Source organism: Bradysia coprophila (assembly GCF_014529535.1).
Source record: "Bradysia coprophila strain Holo2 chromosome X unlocalized genomic scaffold, BU_Bcop_v1 contig_39, whole genome shotgun sequence".
Lineage (NCBI taxonomy): Eukaryota > Metazoa > Arthropoda > Insecta > Diptera > Sciaridae > Bradysia > Bradysia coprophila.
Window position 1 is genome coordinate 325,615 of NW_023503329.1, and position 13,211 is coordinate 338,825.

Sequence of the window (13,211 nt, forward strand, 5' to 3'; positions counted from 1 at the left end):
TCACTGCTCGAACTGCTTTCTTTCGCTGGTTATAGTACCAGTACTGAGCAAGGACTCAATATAGGGGTGAACAATTCCATTTCTTTTTAGATTTGTTTACCGGGTTTTCAATTTATTATTTACAATTTAATTAATATATAGCCCACAGTATGCCGAGATTGTAACCATATTTCAATTGCTGGACCAACAATTCAATATAATTCTAATTCAAAAAAAGAGAGAAACAAAAAAATATATTAAAATTACAAAAACGTCTCGTTCCACCACCATCGTAGTTATGTTTAAAGTTAGTGCAAAAATGTAAATGAAAAGAATGAAATAATAAAAAAGACAGAAAACCAAAGCGAATATATTATGCAGGCCGTGTGTCAATATAACCAAAAGAAATATTCGAAATATAAAGAAAAATTGTACACGCTTGACGCCTGGAGAATTGTTTGCAATAAATCATAAAGTTTCGATTTTAAAACCTGGTGTATTTTGAATAAATCCTTTGCTTCGCCTCATGTATCATTTTTCATATTACATTTATTCTAATGTTGGATAGTGAATACACATATTTCGATATAATATCCATGATCTATATGCGATAAGTTACCCATTCTGCCATTCAGTTATCCGCATTATACAATTCCATTCTCTTGTCGTCGTCGTCGGAAGATATTCATTTTTATTTTATTTGTGTGTGATGGCAGTGTACATATATACATATAATATACACATCCCGATCACCGTGTATATATAAACGACAATGCAGAACATCAACTCAAACTATACGACAAGGAGTCCATATATTTATCTTTCGTGGAAGAGATGAAGAAAATGTGATATTGTAAGTACAGTGTACAATGTAACGTACAATCTTTCAGATTGATTTGGTAGTTTTTTTTTTCGTTTCTTATTTCGATTTTGTTACCGCAATTTCTTTTCTTTCCTTTTTTGTTGTTGTGAATATCAAATCGACGATGTGGATGTTAACGCAGATTTATACAAAAAATTTGTAATCATTTCTCAATTGGCTTCCATTTTCTTTTTGATTTGCTTATATGGGAAATTATAACTCATGTCTGCTGTATAAATGTGAGTGGAAAGCAGGGGCTATTTAGTTGAATTAATTTGCCGAAATTCGCCAAAATTCGCCAAAATTCGTCGAAATTCGCCGAAATTCTCCCAAATTAAAAAATTCAAATTTTGAAAATTTTCTTCCAAATTTATGTTTTTTGAAATATTTTGCTAGTTTTGTAATATAGCATAACAAAAATATGCAAGAATCTACCAAATTCACAAATATATGTAAAATTCACAAAATTAGGACATTTTTCATCGTTTTTCCAAAAAAAAAGCCATCATGGCTTCCCGGTTAAAAATAGATTTCTAGAATGTCTTGGCCAAAAATATGTAACTAAGTTCTACGATTCTTTGAAATTTCTTAAAATAATGTATAAATTCACAAAAAATCGCCAAAATTCGTCAAAATTCGCCAAAATTCGTCAAAATTCGTCAAAATTCGCCAAAATTCGTCAAATTCTCCAAATTTGTCAAATTCTCCAAATTCGTCAAAATTCGCTGAAAATTCAACTAAATAGCCCCTGGTGGAAAGTGAAAAGGACTCACATCTCATGCCATTATTCATATAATATGGCAAAGGTTCAAATTTACCTATGAATATGAAAGTTATAATATGTTCTCCCCTGCTGGTTTCAATAAAATTCAATGTTTCGTAAAATTCGATATTTTACCCATTTTCTTGCGACATTGGAAGCATGGTGTGCCCGTGTCATTTCATTCTGAGGAGCTAGCCCACTGTGTCCGTGGATAATGAGGTGGTCACCTATGGAGGAATGACATTTCATTTTTCACAGTTAATATTTTCAGCTCTGTGCTGTAACAGAAAACTAGTCTGAAAATTAACAGGTAATCAATAAATAAAGTATTCTAATTGATTAGAAGTGAATGGCAAAGCGATACTGATTGAAGGACTTGTTGCTTTATACTAATAAATTGGGAAAATTTACGAAAGAATGCTTTGGGCACATCACTGCTCCTAGCATGAACACTGAATTGACAAGTGTCACATTTGGAGGCTTCAGTGATAAGAGCTTGTATTGTATGCTTTAACTCATACAGCGAAACCAATGCCTACTATAGTTTCATCAGCATCCGAATATTTTCTATGTTCATGCTAGTGCTGTGCTTTGGATTATGGGAAACGAAAAGGCAAGATGCTTTCAGTTTGAATCCATATATTTGAATGAATCTTAGTCTAACAAATACACCGTATATATAGGGGATACAATGTCTACTATGTCTGGAATCATTTGATTGGCATACTGTGATGAATTGATATGTTGTCGAGTGTTGGCGAGTGTTGACGAGTTACCACACACTTCCCCCCTAGGATCAGGTTTCGGTATCCATTTGAGGCGTGAATTCTTTTGATTCCATTTGACCAACCAAATTATGAAAGGAACTTATTGGCGATTTTGATTTATGTTTTTCCAAATGTTTGTTTGATTTTGATGATCATTGTATCGTATGATACTGGTGATTCTGGATTTTATAATTGATTTTTGGATATAAGTCAATTTTTCAATTGATTTATGTATTTTGATTTTGGTATGCTGCGATAAAATCAGCACCCAAAATTATTTCATCAATATTGGCGGTGTAAAAACGCCACGAATAATTGATATTTTTGATCTTTATATTCTTTTCTATTTTTTCATACATTGGAAGGATTTGATTTCCGTTGTATATAGATAGGGATGTATATCGTCCATTGATTTCAAATTGTGGGAATAATGAAAATGGACTTCCGGTATCAATGATACACTTTAGACCGGTGTTTGCGTCTTTAAGTGTTTCCATCATTTTTTATTTAAATATTTTATTTTATTTACTTGTAGTTGTTGTTCTTTCGAACGACTAGAAGTGAATGTACTTTTCTCAAATATTGTTGCCGCTTTTATAGGCATTTAGAGAATAGTGTACTAGATCGTTTGCAAAAGTTACATGTTTAGTTTGTTTAAAAATTTCGTTGAGCAACGGAATTTCGTAACATGGCTTTAGTCGATCGATAGAGATAACTTTTTCTTTTCCCTTAATTTTAAGAGTGAAAAATTTAGTATCTCTTTTGATTACTTCGTATGGTCCTTCATAATTAGGTTGTAGGGTTTTCTATAACCATCGGTACGGACGAATACGTGAGTACAAGTATCTAAGTTCTTGAAAAGAAAAACTTTTTGTTTATGATGATTAGCGCTTGGGACAGGCTGTAAATCATTCATATGTCGTTTTAACTTTTCAACGAAAGAACTTGGATCTTTTGAAAGATCTTCTTCTGTATGATGGAAGAAATGGTATGGTAAACGGATATTTGTACCATATACCATTTCTGAAACAGAAGCGTTGATGTGAGGTAGAATTATTGAACGTAATCCTAACATCACAATAGGGAGCGTTTTCATCCAATCAGGTGTTGAATGACACTTGATTGCTCCTTTAACAATCCGATGCCATCTTTCAAGAATTCCGTTGGCTTGAGGATGGTGGGCTGTTGTTCTCAATCTCTTTGTTCCAAGAAGTTTATTTAATTCGGCGAACAAATCTGATTCGAATTGTTTACCTTGATCGGTTGTTATAACTTCTGGCACGCCGAAGCGAGGAATCCAATGGAAGAAAAACTGTTTAGCGCATGTTTCAGCGGTTTGGTTTTCCATAGGGATTGCTTCGGGCCATCTTGTAAAACGATCGATGCATGTTAGGACATATTTGAATCCTTCTGAATTAGGGAGTGCACCCACAATGTCTAAATGGACATGATCGAATCTTTGATTCGGCATATCAATCGGTGTGATTGGCGACGAGTTGTGTCGTGAGACTTTGGTCTTCTGACAAGGAATACAGCTTTTACAATAATTTCGAATGTCTTTGATCATAGTTGGCCAAACGAAATCTTTTTTTATCGTAGTTGTAGAAGCTTTGATTCCTGGATGAGCAAAGTTATGGACTTTGTCAAAAACAATTTTGCGAAAATCAGGAGGAACAATCGGTCTCAAGTTTCCAGTTGATATATCACAAAATATGTCTGTACCATGATAATCCGTTTTAATAACTTTAAGACTCGTGTCTTTTTTTACTTTGTCGATTACCGTCATATCTCTGGTTTGGGCTTCGGCTAGTAATTTATAATCAATTGAGCTATCAAGTGATATTGAATGTACTATGTTCAATGTTTCTATTCGAGACATTGCATCAGCAACAACATTTTTCTTTCCAGGTAGATGTCGAATATCAGTTGAAAACTGAGATATGTAGTTTAGTTGTCGTATTTGACGAGGGGTTGCTTTGTCAGCTTTTTGAGTGAAGGCATGAACTAATGGTTTATGATCTGTGAAGATCGTAAATTCCATTCCTTCTAAAATTTGTCGGAAATGTTTAATTCCTTCATAGATGGCTAAGAGTTCTTTATCATAAGTTGAATACTTAAGCTGTGCAGTATTTAATTTTTGTGAATAAAATGATAAAGGTTGCCATTTATTATTGACAAACTGAACAACTACACCTCCAAGTGCATAATCGGAAGCATCGACATGTAAACCGATAGGTGCGTCAGTTTTAGGGTGCGCTAGCAAAGTTGCGTTTGCTAAATCTGATTTACATTTGTTGAAAGCTTCTATCATGGTCACAGTCCAGGTGATAGGTGTTTTATCGTTCTTTATGTTGCCTTTCATGCAAGAAAACAATGGTAGTTGTGTTTCTGCGGCGTGTGGCATGAAGCGACGGAAAAAATTGATCATACCGAGAAATCGTTTGAGCTTGGTGACTGTATCCGGTAAGGGAAAGTCTAATATTGATTTAACTCGGTTGTCGAGAGGTTTTGTTCCGTGTTCATTTATTAGAAATCCGAGGAATTTGACTTCTTTTTGTCCGAAAACACATTTTTGCAAGTTAATAACTACGCCGTAGTCGTTGAGGCGAGCAAAAAGTATTTTGAGATGTTTTTTGTGTTCTTCTTCATTTTCGGAAGCAATTAGAATATCGTCAAGGTAGACGAAACAGAAGTCTAATTCTTTGAGGACTTCGTTCATAAAACGTTGGAACGTCTGACCGGCATTGCATAGACCGAAAGTCATGAATGGAAATTCAAATAAACCAAACGGTGTTATGATTGCCGTCTTTTGTATGTCGTCTTCGTGAACGGGTATTTGGTTATAAGCTCTGACTAAATCGACAACGCTGAAGATCTTTTTTCCATGCAAGAAATAGTTAAATTCTTGGATGTTTGGAACTGGATATCGATCTGGTTGCGTTGCAGCATTTAAACGTCGGTAATCGCCACATGGTCTAAAACCACCTGATGGTTTTTCTTTTATCAGTAATGGTGTTGCCCAGGGGCTGTCTGAGGGGCGACATATACCGAGTTTAAGCATATCGTCGATTTCTTTTTTAGCTATTGGAAGCTTAGAGGGATGTAATCTTCGAGCTTTTGCAAAAAGTGGGGCACATTTGGTAACGATGTGATGTTTAACATTGTGCTTTTTCACTTTTGATTTAAATTTTGTCAAGTCAAGAATATCTGGAAATTCGTTGACTAATTGATAGTAAACTGAAATGTTCGATATGGTTTTAATCGAATTTTTATTTTGTCGTGTACCAACGGTTGTTCCGATAGAAGAAATTGAAGTTTTACTGTCAATTAGTCTGTTGTTTTTAATATCGACGAGTAAGTCGAATTTTTTGAGTAGGTCAGCTCCAATGATGGGTTGTTGCACGTCTGCAATTATAAAAATCCATCTTATATTTCTTTTTAGGCCTAAATTAATAGTGACCGATTTGCTCCCATAAGTCTTAATAGGAGTACCATTAGCTGCATGAAGTTGGAATTGACATGGAGCATGGCTTCTTTCTTTATAACTTGGTGGAATGACTGATATGTCGGCACCAGTGTCAATTAAGAAAGTATTTCCAGTATTCTTTTCTTGAATGTATAAGCGACTTATGTCTTTGCCTTCGTCAAATTGCGCTTGGTTTGACTGGCTGTTTAGTTTTTTGGGTTGCGTTTTTTTATATTGCTCTTGTCTGGATAAGAACAAGGTGGTGGACAACGCCACGACCGTTTACCGTAGTCTAAATGACTTTTACAAAATCCGCTAGGAGATTGTTTATCTCGGTTAGGAGATTTAGACTTATTACGATTTCGCGAATCAGATCTGATGCGGGAGTTAGACTTATTGATTTCTTTTTGTAAAGAATCAATTTTGTCTTCCAGTTTGCAGAACTGTTGTGCTAGATCGCAGTCATTGACTGGTTGTTGTTTGGTAAAAGTCTGTATTTTATCTAAATCCATGGTTTCGTAAATTTTGTCGGCCATGAGACTTAGTTGTTCCAATGGTTCGGAACTATACGACAAAATGCTTTGGATGTTTTGTGGTAGTCGGTTAAACCATAATTCTTGTAATAAGTCATCGGAGACTTTGTTACAAGTGTTGTCTTTCATTTTTCGTAATAATTCTGAAGGTTTGCACGCTTCATTAATTGAATTATTGTCGAAAAGATGTTTTAGTTTTTTACGGTCAGAGACTGAAAATTCTTTGATCAACCGATTTTTAAGAGTTAAATACTTATCATTGTCTGGTGGGTTCATTACAATATCACTGACTTTGTCAAGGATATCGGTGTCTAATTTTCCAACCAGATGATTGTATTTGGATGTGTCGGCTCTTATAGCATTTGTCGCAAATTGAGCTTCGATCTGCATAAACCATATTTCTGGTTTTGCTTTCCAGAAAGGTGGTAATTTTAACTGGACAGATCGAATTGTGCCGTCGTTGTTATTGGCATGAACAACATTTCTTGCGCCGTCTGTTTCATTGGCGGGTTGTTCAACTATAATTTCTTCTGTATCACTCATCGTAGATTATGCAAAAAATTTTATTTTGCAAAATATTTTTTAGATGAGACAAAGGAAACTTTGCGTTTATTGATTTTGTTCTCACAAATAAATTTAATTATTTGGACGGTAGAACTCAATCGAATTTATTCTTGTTATTGCTAACAATTTATTTTAAACAGTTGCTTGTTAGCAATTAATATATCGAAGCGTATAGCTTGATATTGACTTTGTATTCAGAGTCGGGGTCACCAATTATATGGGGAACGAAAAGGCAAGATGCTTTCAGTTTGAATCCATATATTTGAATGAATCTTAGTCTAACAAATACACCGTATATATAGGGGATACAATGTCTACTATGTCTGGAATCATTTGATTGGCATACTGTGATGAATTGATATGTTGTCGAGTGTTGGCGAGTGTTGACGAGTTACCACAGGATAATCATTTGAAATATTTTTGTCACTGTCTATCTTCACTGTGTTCTTTTCAGTGATCTTCGCAGCCTGATTGTCTATGACGCTGCTGGAGCAGCAATTTGTATAATCTGAGGTATAAGTTTTATATATCACTCACTGCTGCTGTTCTATTAGTTGATTGTCGATTGCATAAAACGTTTTGTCAGGCTGTGTAGAGGTGGATTTATTTTTAACAAGCTTTCCAAATTGTCTTGAGTCTCTGGCGACATAATAAACACACTCGCAACTAACAGTTTTGGTCTATTATTACAAAGTAAAGGAAAATTTGCGGGAATTAGTTTACATCCATAAACAAAGTATCTTGCAGGAACATCGCACCATTCTCGAAAAAATATTGCCTTTCTGCTGTGTAGAACAAAATGATGAGGTTCAGCCAACAAAGTGTATAGGGTCATAAGTTATGGAACCTCATGTTTCATTCTATTTTCCGCAGAAACTATCCAGCACAATTATTAGTAAGATATTGAGTATGAAAACTTTCACAAAATTTTCTTTGTTTAAAAGTTTGACAGTTCGTTGAAGGACTCGATTTTTAAGTTTGATCATGAAATAGTATGTTGTGTTACAAGTATTGTAATGTTGATTTTTTCAGCACTAGATCCAAGTTTTACTTACGACTCTTTTCAGCACTCATTTTAGTGTTGTAAAGTGACTTATTTCAGCACCCGTTTGATGGGATATTTCAACACTCAAAGCAGTGTTGTTATGGAATTTGTATGAGTTATTACAACATTCGTTTTAGAAAATGCAAAGCAATGTGATCGATCAAATTTGAAGAGTGATTGTTTACAATGAAAATTATGATTTTTTGGGCATTTGTCTATTTCAATTCTCGGTTGGCACAAAGCATGATGTGTTACACGTATTGTAATACAACATACTATTACAAGTCTGTATTCTTCGATATTTTTGCATTCACTAGAGATATGATTATTTGTGAGCTGTGATCTCATAAAGTAGCCATGGATCTTAAAAACTATTAGAAACTTCTTAATCAATTACTTCTTTTGTTAAAAATTTCACTCTTCACCGAAATCAAAGGCAAAACACTAGGGTAGTCCAAAATACACTTTTCTTATTTGTCAGGCTCCTCTTAGTGATTCAGGCTTATAAATTAAGGAATAGTACTAATTTATGCACGAGAGCCAGATGTATGCACTAAACACGATAATCACACTCGTCGAGGTCGTGCTCTCGAGTAGCGATGCCTGCAAAAAATATGGAGCGTGAAGTTGTTGTGGTTAGTACTGTTATTGATAGAGGACGTCCTAAGCTGCAACTAAGTTAGTTTCCAACTGTAACCGCTTGAAGCTGCTAAGAGAAATTACGAACAATTTGAGCTCCTTGAGCGACGGTTTTGTATAAAATTAATTGAAATCAAGTTACTTTCAACATAATGGCTGTTGCACAAGAGTAGTGCCACATTCATCCTGAGATGTCGATCTACTCAAAAATTTGCATCGAAAGCATTTGAGAAAGCATCGAAAAACGTTTTCATGACATTTGAGAGGTATGATTCACATGAAGCATGAGCACCCCTTGAACTTATGATGTGTGAAATTTACCGATCCAGGGTGACGTCGAGTAAAGACCATTGTCCATTTTCAGAATTTTTTTCTCTCTGGAACTATCGAGAATGGTCAAGATTTGCAGGAATTTAGAATTTCGAACAATTTGAAGAATTTTTAAGAATTTCGACCATTTTCTAGAATCTCGAGAATTGTTCAAAAATTAATTTCACACAAGAAACCATTTTCTCCCATTAGTTCTACACACAGGAGTCCTGCAGTTCATGACGATGTTCATACTACTACAGAGAATGAAACAAACAAAAAATAATCAAAAATTCATCTGATTAGCGTGCCATTTGAAGATTTGACCGTTGAATGAGAGATCAAAAAACGAAAACGAAAATTCGTTATGTCCCGACGAAACAAAGACAGAATTTGTACATGCAATAAAAAAAGCATCCTCATTCGGAATTGTCCTGACGATGGATTAAATTAACACACCACAAAATGGAAATAAATGTATAATCTTTTCAAGCGACGAAACAATCCTTTAATTCGTGGCATGGCATACATATATATATATTCGTGGATATAATAATGTATTTATTGCCATGGCATACATACATATATATATATATATATATATGGTAGCGACGACGATAATATACCAGCCAACCGTAGTTGAGTACACAAATAAAACTTCTATCTTTAATGATCCGAAAACCTCGAGTGAATTGTATTCTTGCACACGATTATACCGAATGAGAATGTAAGTTGAACATAATTGCTCTGTTAATTTTAAGTTAGAAACTCCACACGCGATAAGGTTTGCAATATCGATTTTATCCAAAAGGGTCGGCTCTATTGGGTGAATAATTAAGAAACTTTACGTTTCAACATCACATAAAGGATGAAAGTAAACACATAAGGTGAATTTAATCGAAACATTAGGAAAAACTCATTAAAATCGTTTGCCATTTTCAAATGTTATTAAAAGCGAGAAAACTTATAACGAAACACTAATGGATCACACGAAATAGTATTCTACCCATTATTACACCCATAGAACGAGAACGACACATTCGTCTACATTTATTTTGTTCCATTTGAGCGATGCCTTTGTGTCACTGACATTTTGCGAAAGACAAACAATAAGAAAAACTATAATGTCTGTCTGTACAGACTCCTCTCTCACTTGATGTGCCTTCGACGAAGAATGTTATGTTTTGTATGGATGTAACCCATCGTATTTTATAGGATATGGTGTGTACACAAATACTCATCGTTTTCCGTACCATATATACATATTGTTTTGAGGATTTCGTTTGAAGACGATATAATTATTTATTCACATAGGAGGATATGTTTTGAAACTTTATGTTTCTAGCAGAGATAATAAATAATTGGCTTTTGAAGTTAGCCAAGCGTATCGTGAAATGGGAAGTTTTCCGTTATAATTGTTTTAATGCCGCTCTGGGAATGTCGGCTCGAATGTCGGTTATAATTATGGATGATTTTAGGCATCGATAAGAGTTAATTCTGATGAAATTAAACCAAAAATTTTAGTTTCAAAAAATTGATTGGGTTTTTCTTTTAATTTCGTTGGATTTGTTGGGTTTGTTAAGCCGATGACACACGAGCCATTTTGAGGGAATGGGATTGCTGGATTATTCATTGTTTAGCCTGTGGTGAATATCGAATTACGCAGTATATAGTCATCCCATCAACGCAAAATTGCTCGTGGATCTTCGGCATTAGCGGGGGTATCAATAAAGAGATGTACTCAAATCAACTCTCACGTAGTGCGTAATAAGTGAACTTGACTTGAAGTGATTTTTTTTGTACCGCAAAAAAATGCATCTAGTACGTTTTGAAAGCTGCGAATAATTACGGAACGTATGAAGGTAGATCCTCATTTATATTTAAAATAGTGGCAGGCTTTTAGTAATAGTCGGCCGCTGTATTTAACACGATTTCAGTTCCATACATTGCCTTAAAACTACATGCCCTTATGACTATTCAAGGATTTATTGTATATACCAATTCAATGTAACGTCGAAAAAATCAAATATTAGATCGCAAATAATGTAATGTAACCATAGCGTACCGTACGTTTCGACCATATGTAGCCTCAGTTCACGATAGTGAAACTATTGGTTTATGAACGAAGTGTGTGTAGTTCGCTGGGGGTCAGTAATCGCAAAAATGTCGGTAAGTTGTGTCATGAACTTCATAGATAATTCTACTACAATTTCAGTTTATTTACAATTTTGTACGCATTGAAAATTACCGACTTACGTAAGGTTACAAAACTCTTCTTCTTCTTCTTCTTTTTTAGCCTGTTTCTATCCACTGCTGGATGTAGGCCTCTCCAACTTCTTTCCATTTCGTACGATCCATTGCCATTTGCTGCCAGTTTGTACCTGCAATATTCTTAATTCCGTTTGTCCATCTCTCTGGTGGTCTACCTATAGCTCGTCTTTTATATGGTCGCCAGTTCATGATCTTTTTGGTCCAACGTTCGTCTGTCCTTCTTGCAATATGTCCCGCCCAGCTCCATTTCAGAGATGCTATTCTTTCCATGACATCAACGACCCTGGTTTGTTGTCGAATCCATTGATTCGTCATTCTGTCTCTGAGTGTTATTCCGAGCATACTCCGTTCCATGGCTCTTTGTGTCACTCTCAACTTATCTTCGGATGCTTTTGTTAAAGTTACCGTTTCCGCTCCATAAGTGAGCACTGGAAGGACACAAGTGTCGAAAACTTTGCGTTTCAGACTATTATTCATTTTGATTTTGAAAATTAGTCTGAGTTTTCCGAACGCTGCCCATGCAAGACCAATCCTACGTCTTATTTCTGCAGTTTGGTTGTCCAGACCTAACTTCAGTTTATGTCCTAGATATACATAGCTGTCGACTCGTTCAATGACAGTGTCACCAATTTTGATTTCTCTATCGTCCCCGATGTTGGTCATGACTTTTGTTTTCGATAAGTTCATCTTGAGGCCAACTTTGCTCGCCTCTTCACTTAACTGTTGTAGCATAAGCTGAGCCTGACCTAGATTCGCTGCTATCGGTACAATGTCATCAGCGAAGCGGAGATTGCTCAGGTACTCTCCATTTATCTTTATTCCCATTTTACTCCAGTTTAACTTCCTAAAAATACTCTGCAGAATCGCCGTGAATAATTTCGGTGAAATGGTGTCACCCTGCCTTACACCTCGGCCAATTCTGAATTTCTCCGTGCTCTTATGAAGTTTTATACATGAAGTAGCATTTTTGTACACATATCGAATTGTGTTGGAGTACCTTGAGTCTACTCTACATTCGTCTAATGCGTCCAATAACCAATATTGACCATGTTTCCACTGAATCGAAAGCTTTTTCGAAGTCTATGAATAGCAAGACTATGTCGATGTTGTATTCACGACACTTCTCAATAAGCGTTCTCATCACCTGCAAATGGTCGTTTGTGCTGAAACCAGATCTGAAAGCAGCTTGTTCAACAGGTTGGTAGAAGTCGAACTTGTTAGTGTTCCTCTTCGTAATGATTTTCATAAACAACTTGTAGAGTGTTGACAATAGGCTTATGGGCCGGTAATTTTCCAGCTTTGTTATGTCTCCTTTTTTATGCAGCAATGTAATTACCGCATTTTCCCAGGCTTCTGGTACTTCTTCCCATTGGAGACATTGATTAAACAAAGCCGTGATTGCCTTTAATAATGAGTCTCCACCTAGTTTAATGGCTTCCACTGGAACACCATCTTCTCCGGGAGACTTTTTGTTTTTCATCTCGGCTACTGCAGCTTTGACTTCATCAACAGTTATGTCGGGCATATCCTCCGATCCCACGTTTCTTATTATTGGTCTATCTTCGGTTTCTTCCGTTGGGCTCTGTCTTGCTGAAGAAAACAAATTCTCATAAAATTCTGTTGCAATGTTTAATATCGCATTTCGATCCGTTTGGATCGTTCCTGTTTTGTCTCGTAATTTGAAGATTTCTTTTTTGGCGTTTGTCATTTTTCTCCGTAGGACTTTCATATTGCAGTTAGCTTCAATTATGTTTGAGCCAATTGGACATTATATTTTCTTTCATCTGATCTCCTTGCTTTGTTGATACTTTTAGACAGGTTCCGGTATTCCACCGAATCTCGTCCTCCGTTTTTTACCAACTCTGCTCTGCTTGCGATCAGGTCTAATGTTTCTCTGCTGAGTTTTGATTCTTTCCCTTGGACGGATTTGCATTTGGATTTCATGAAACCCATTATTGTATCGACGATTTTGGTATTCAATTCGTCCAATGTTTCACATTGATTGTTGACGTT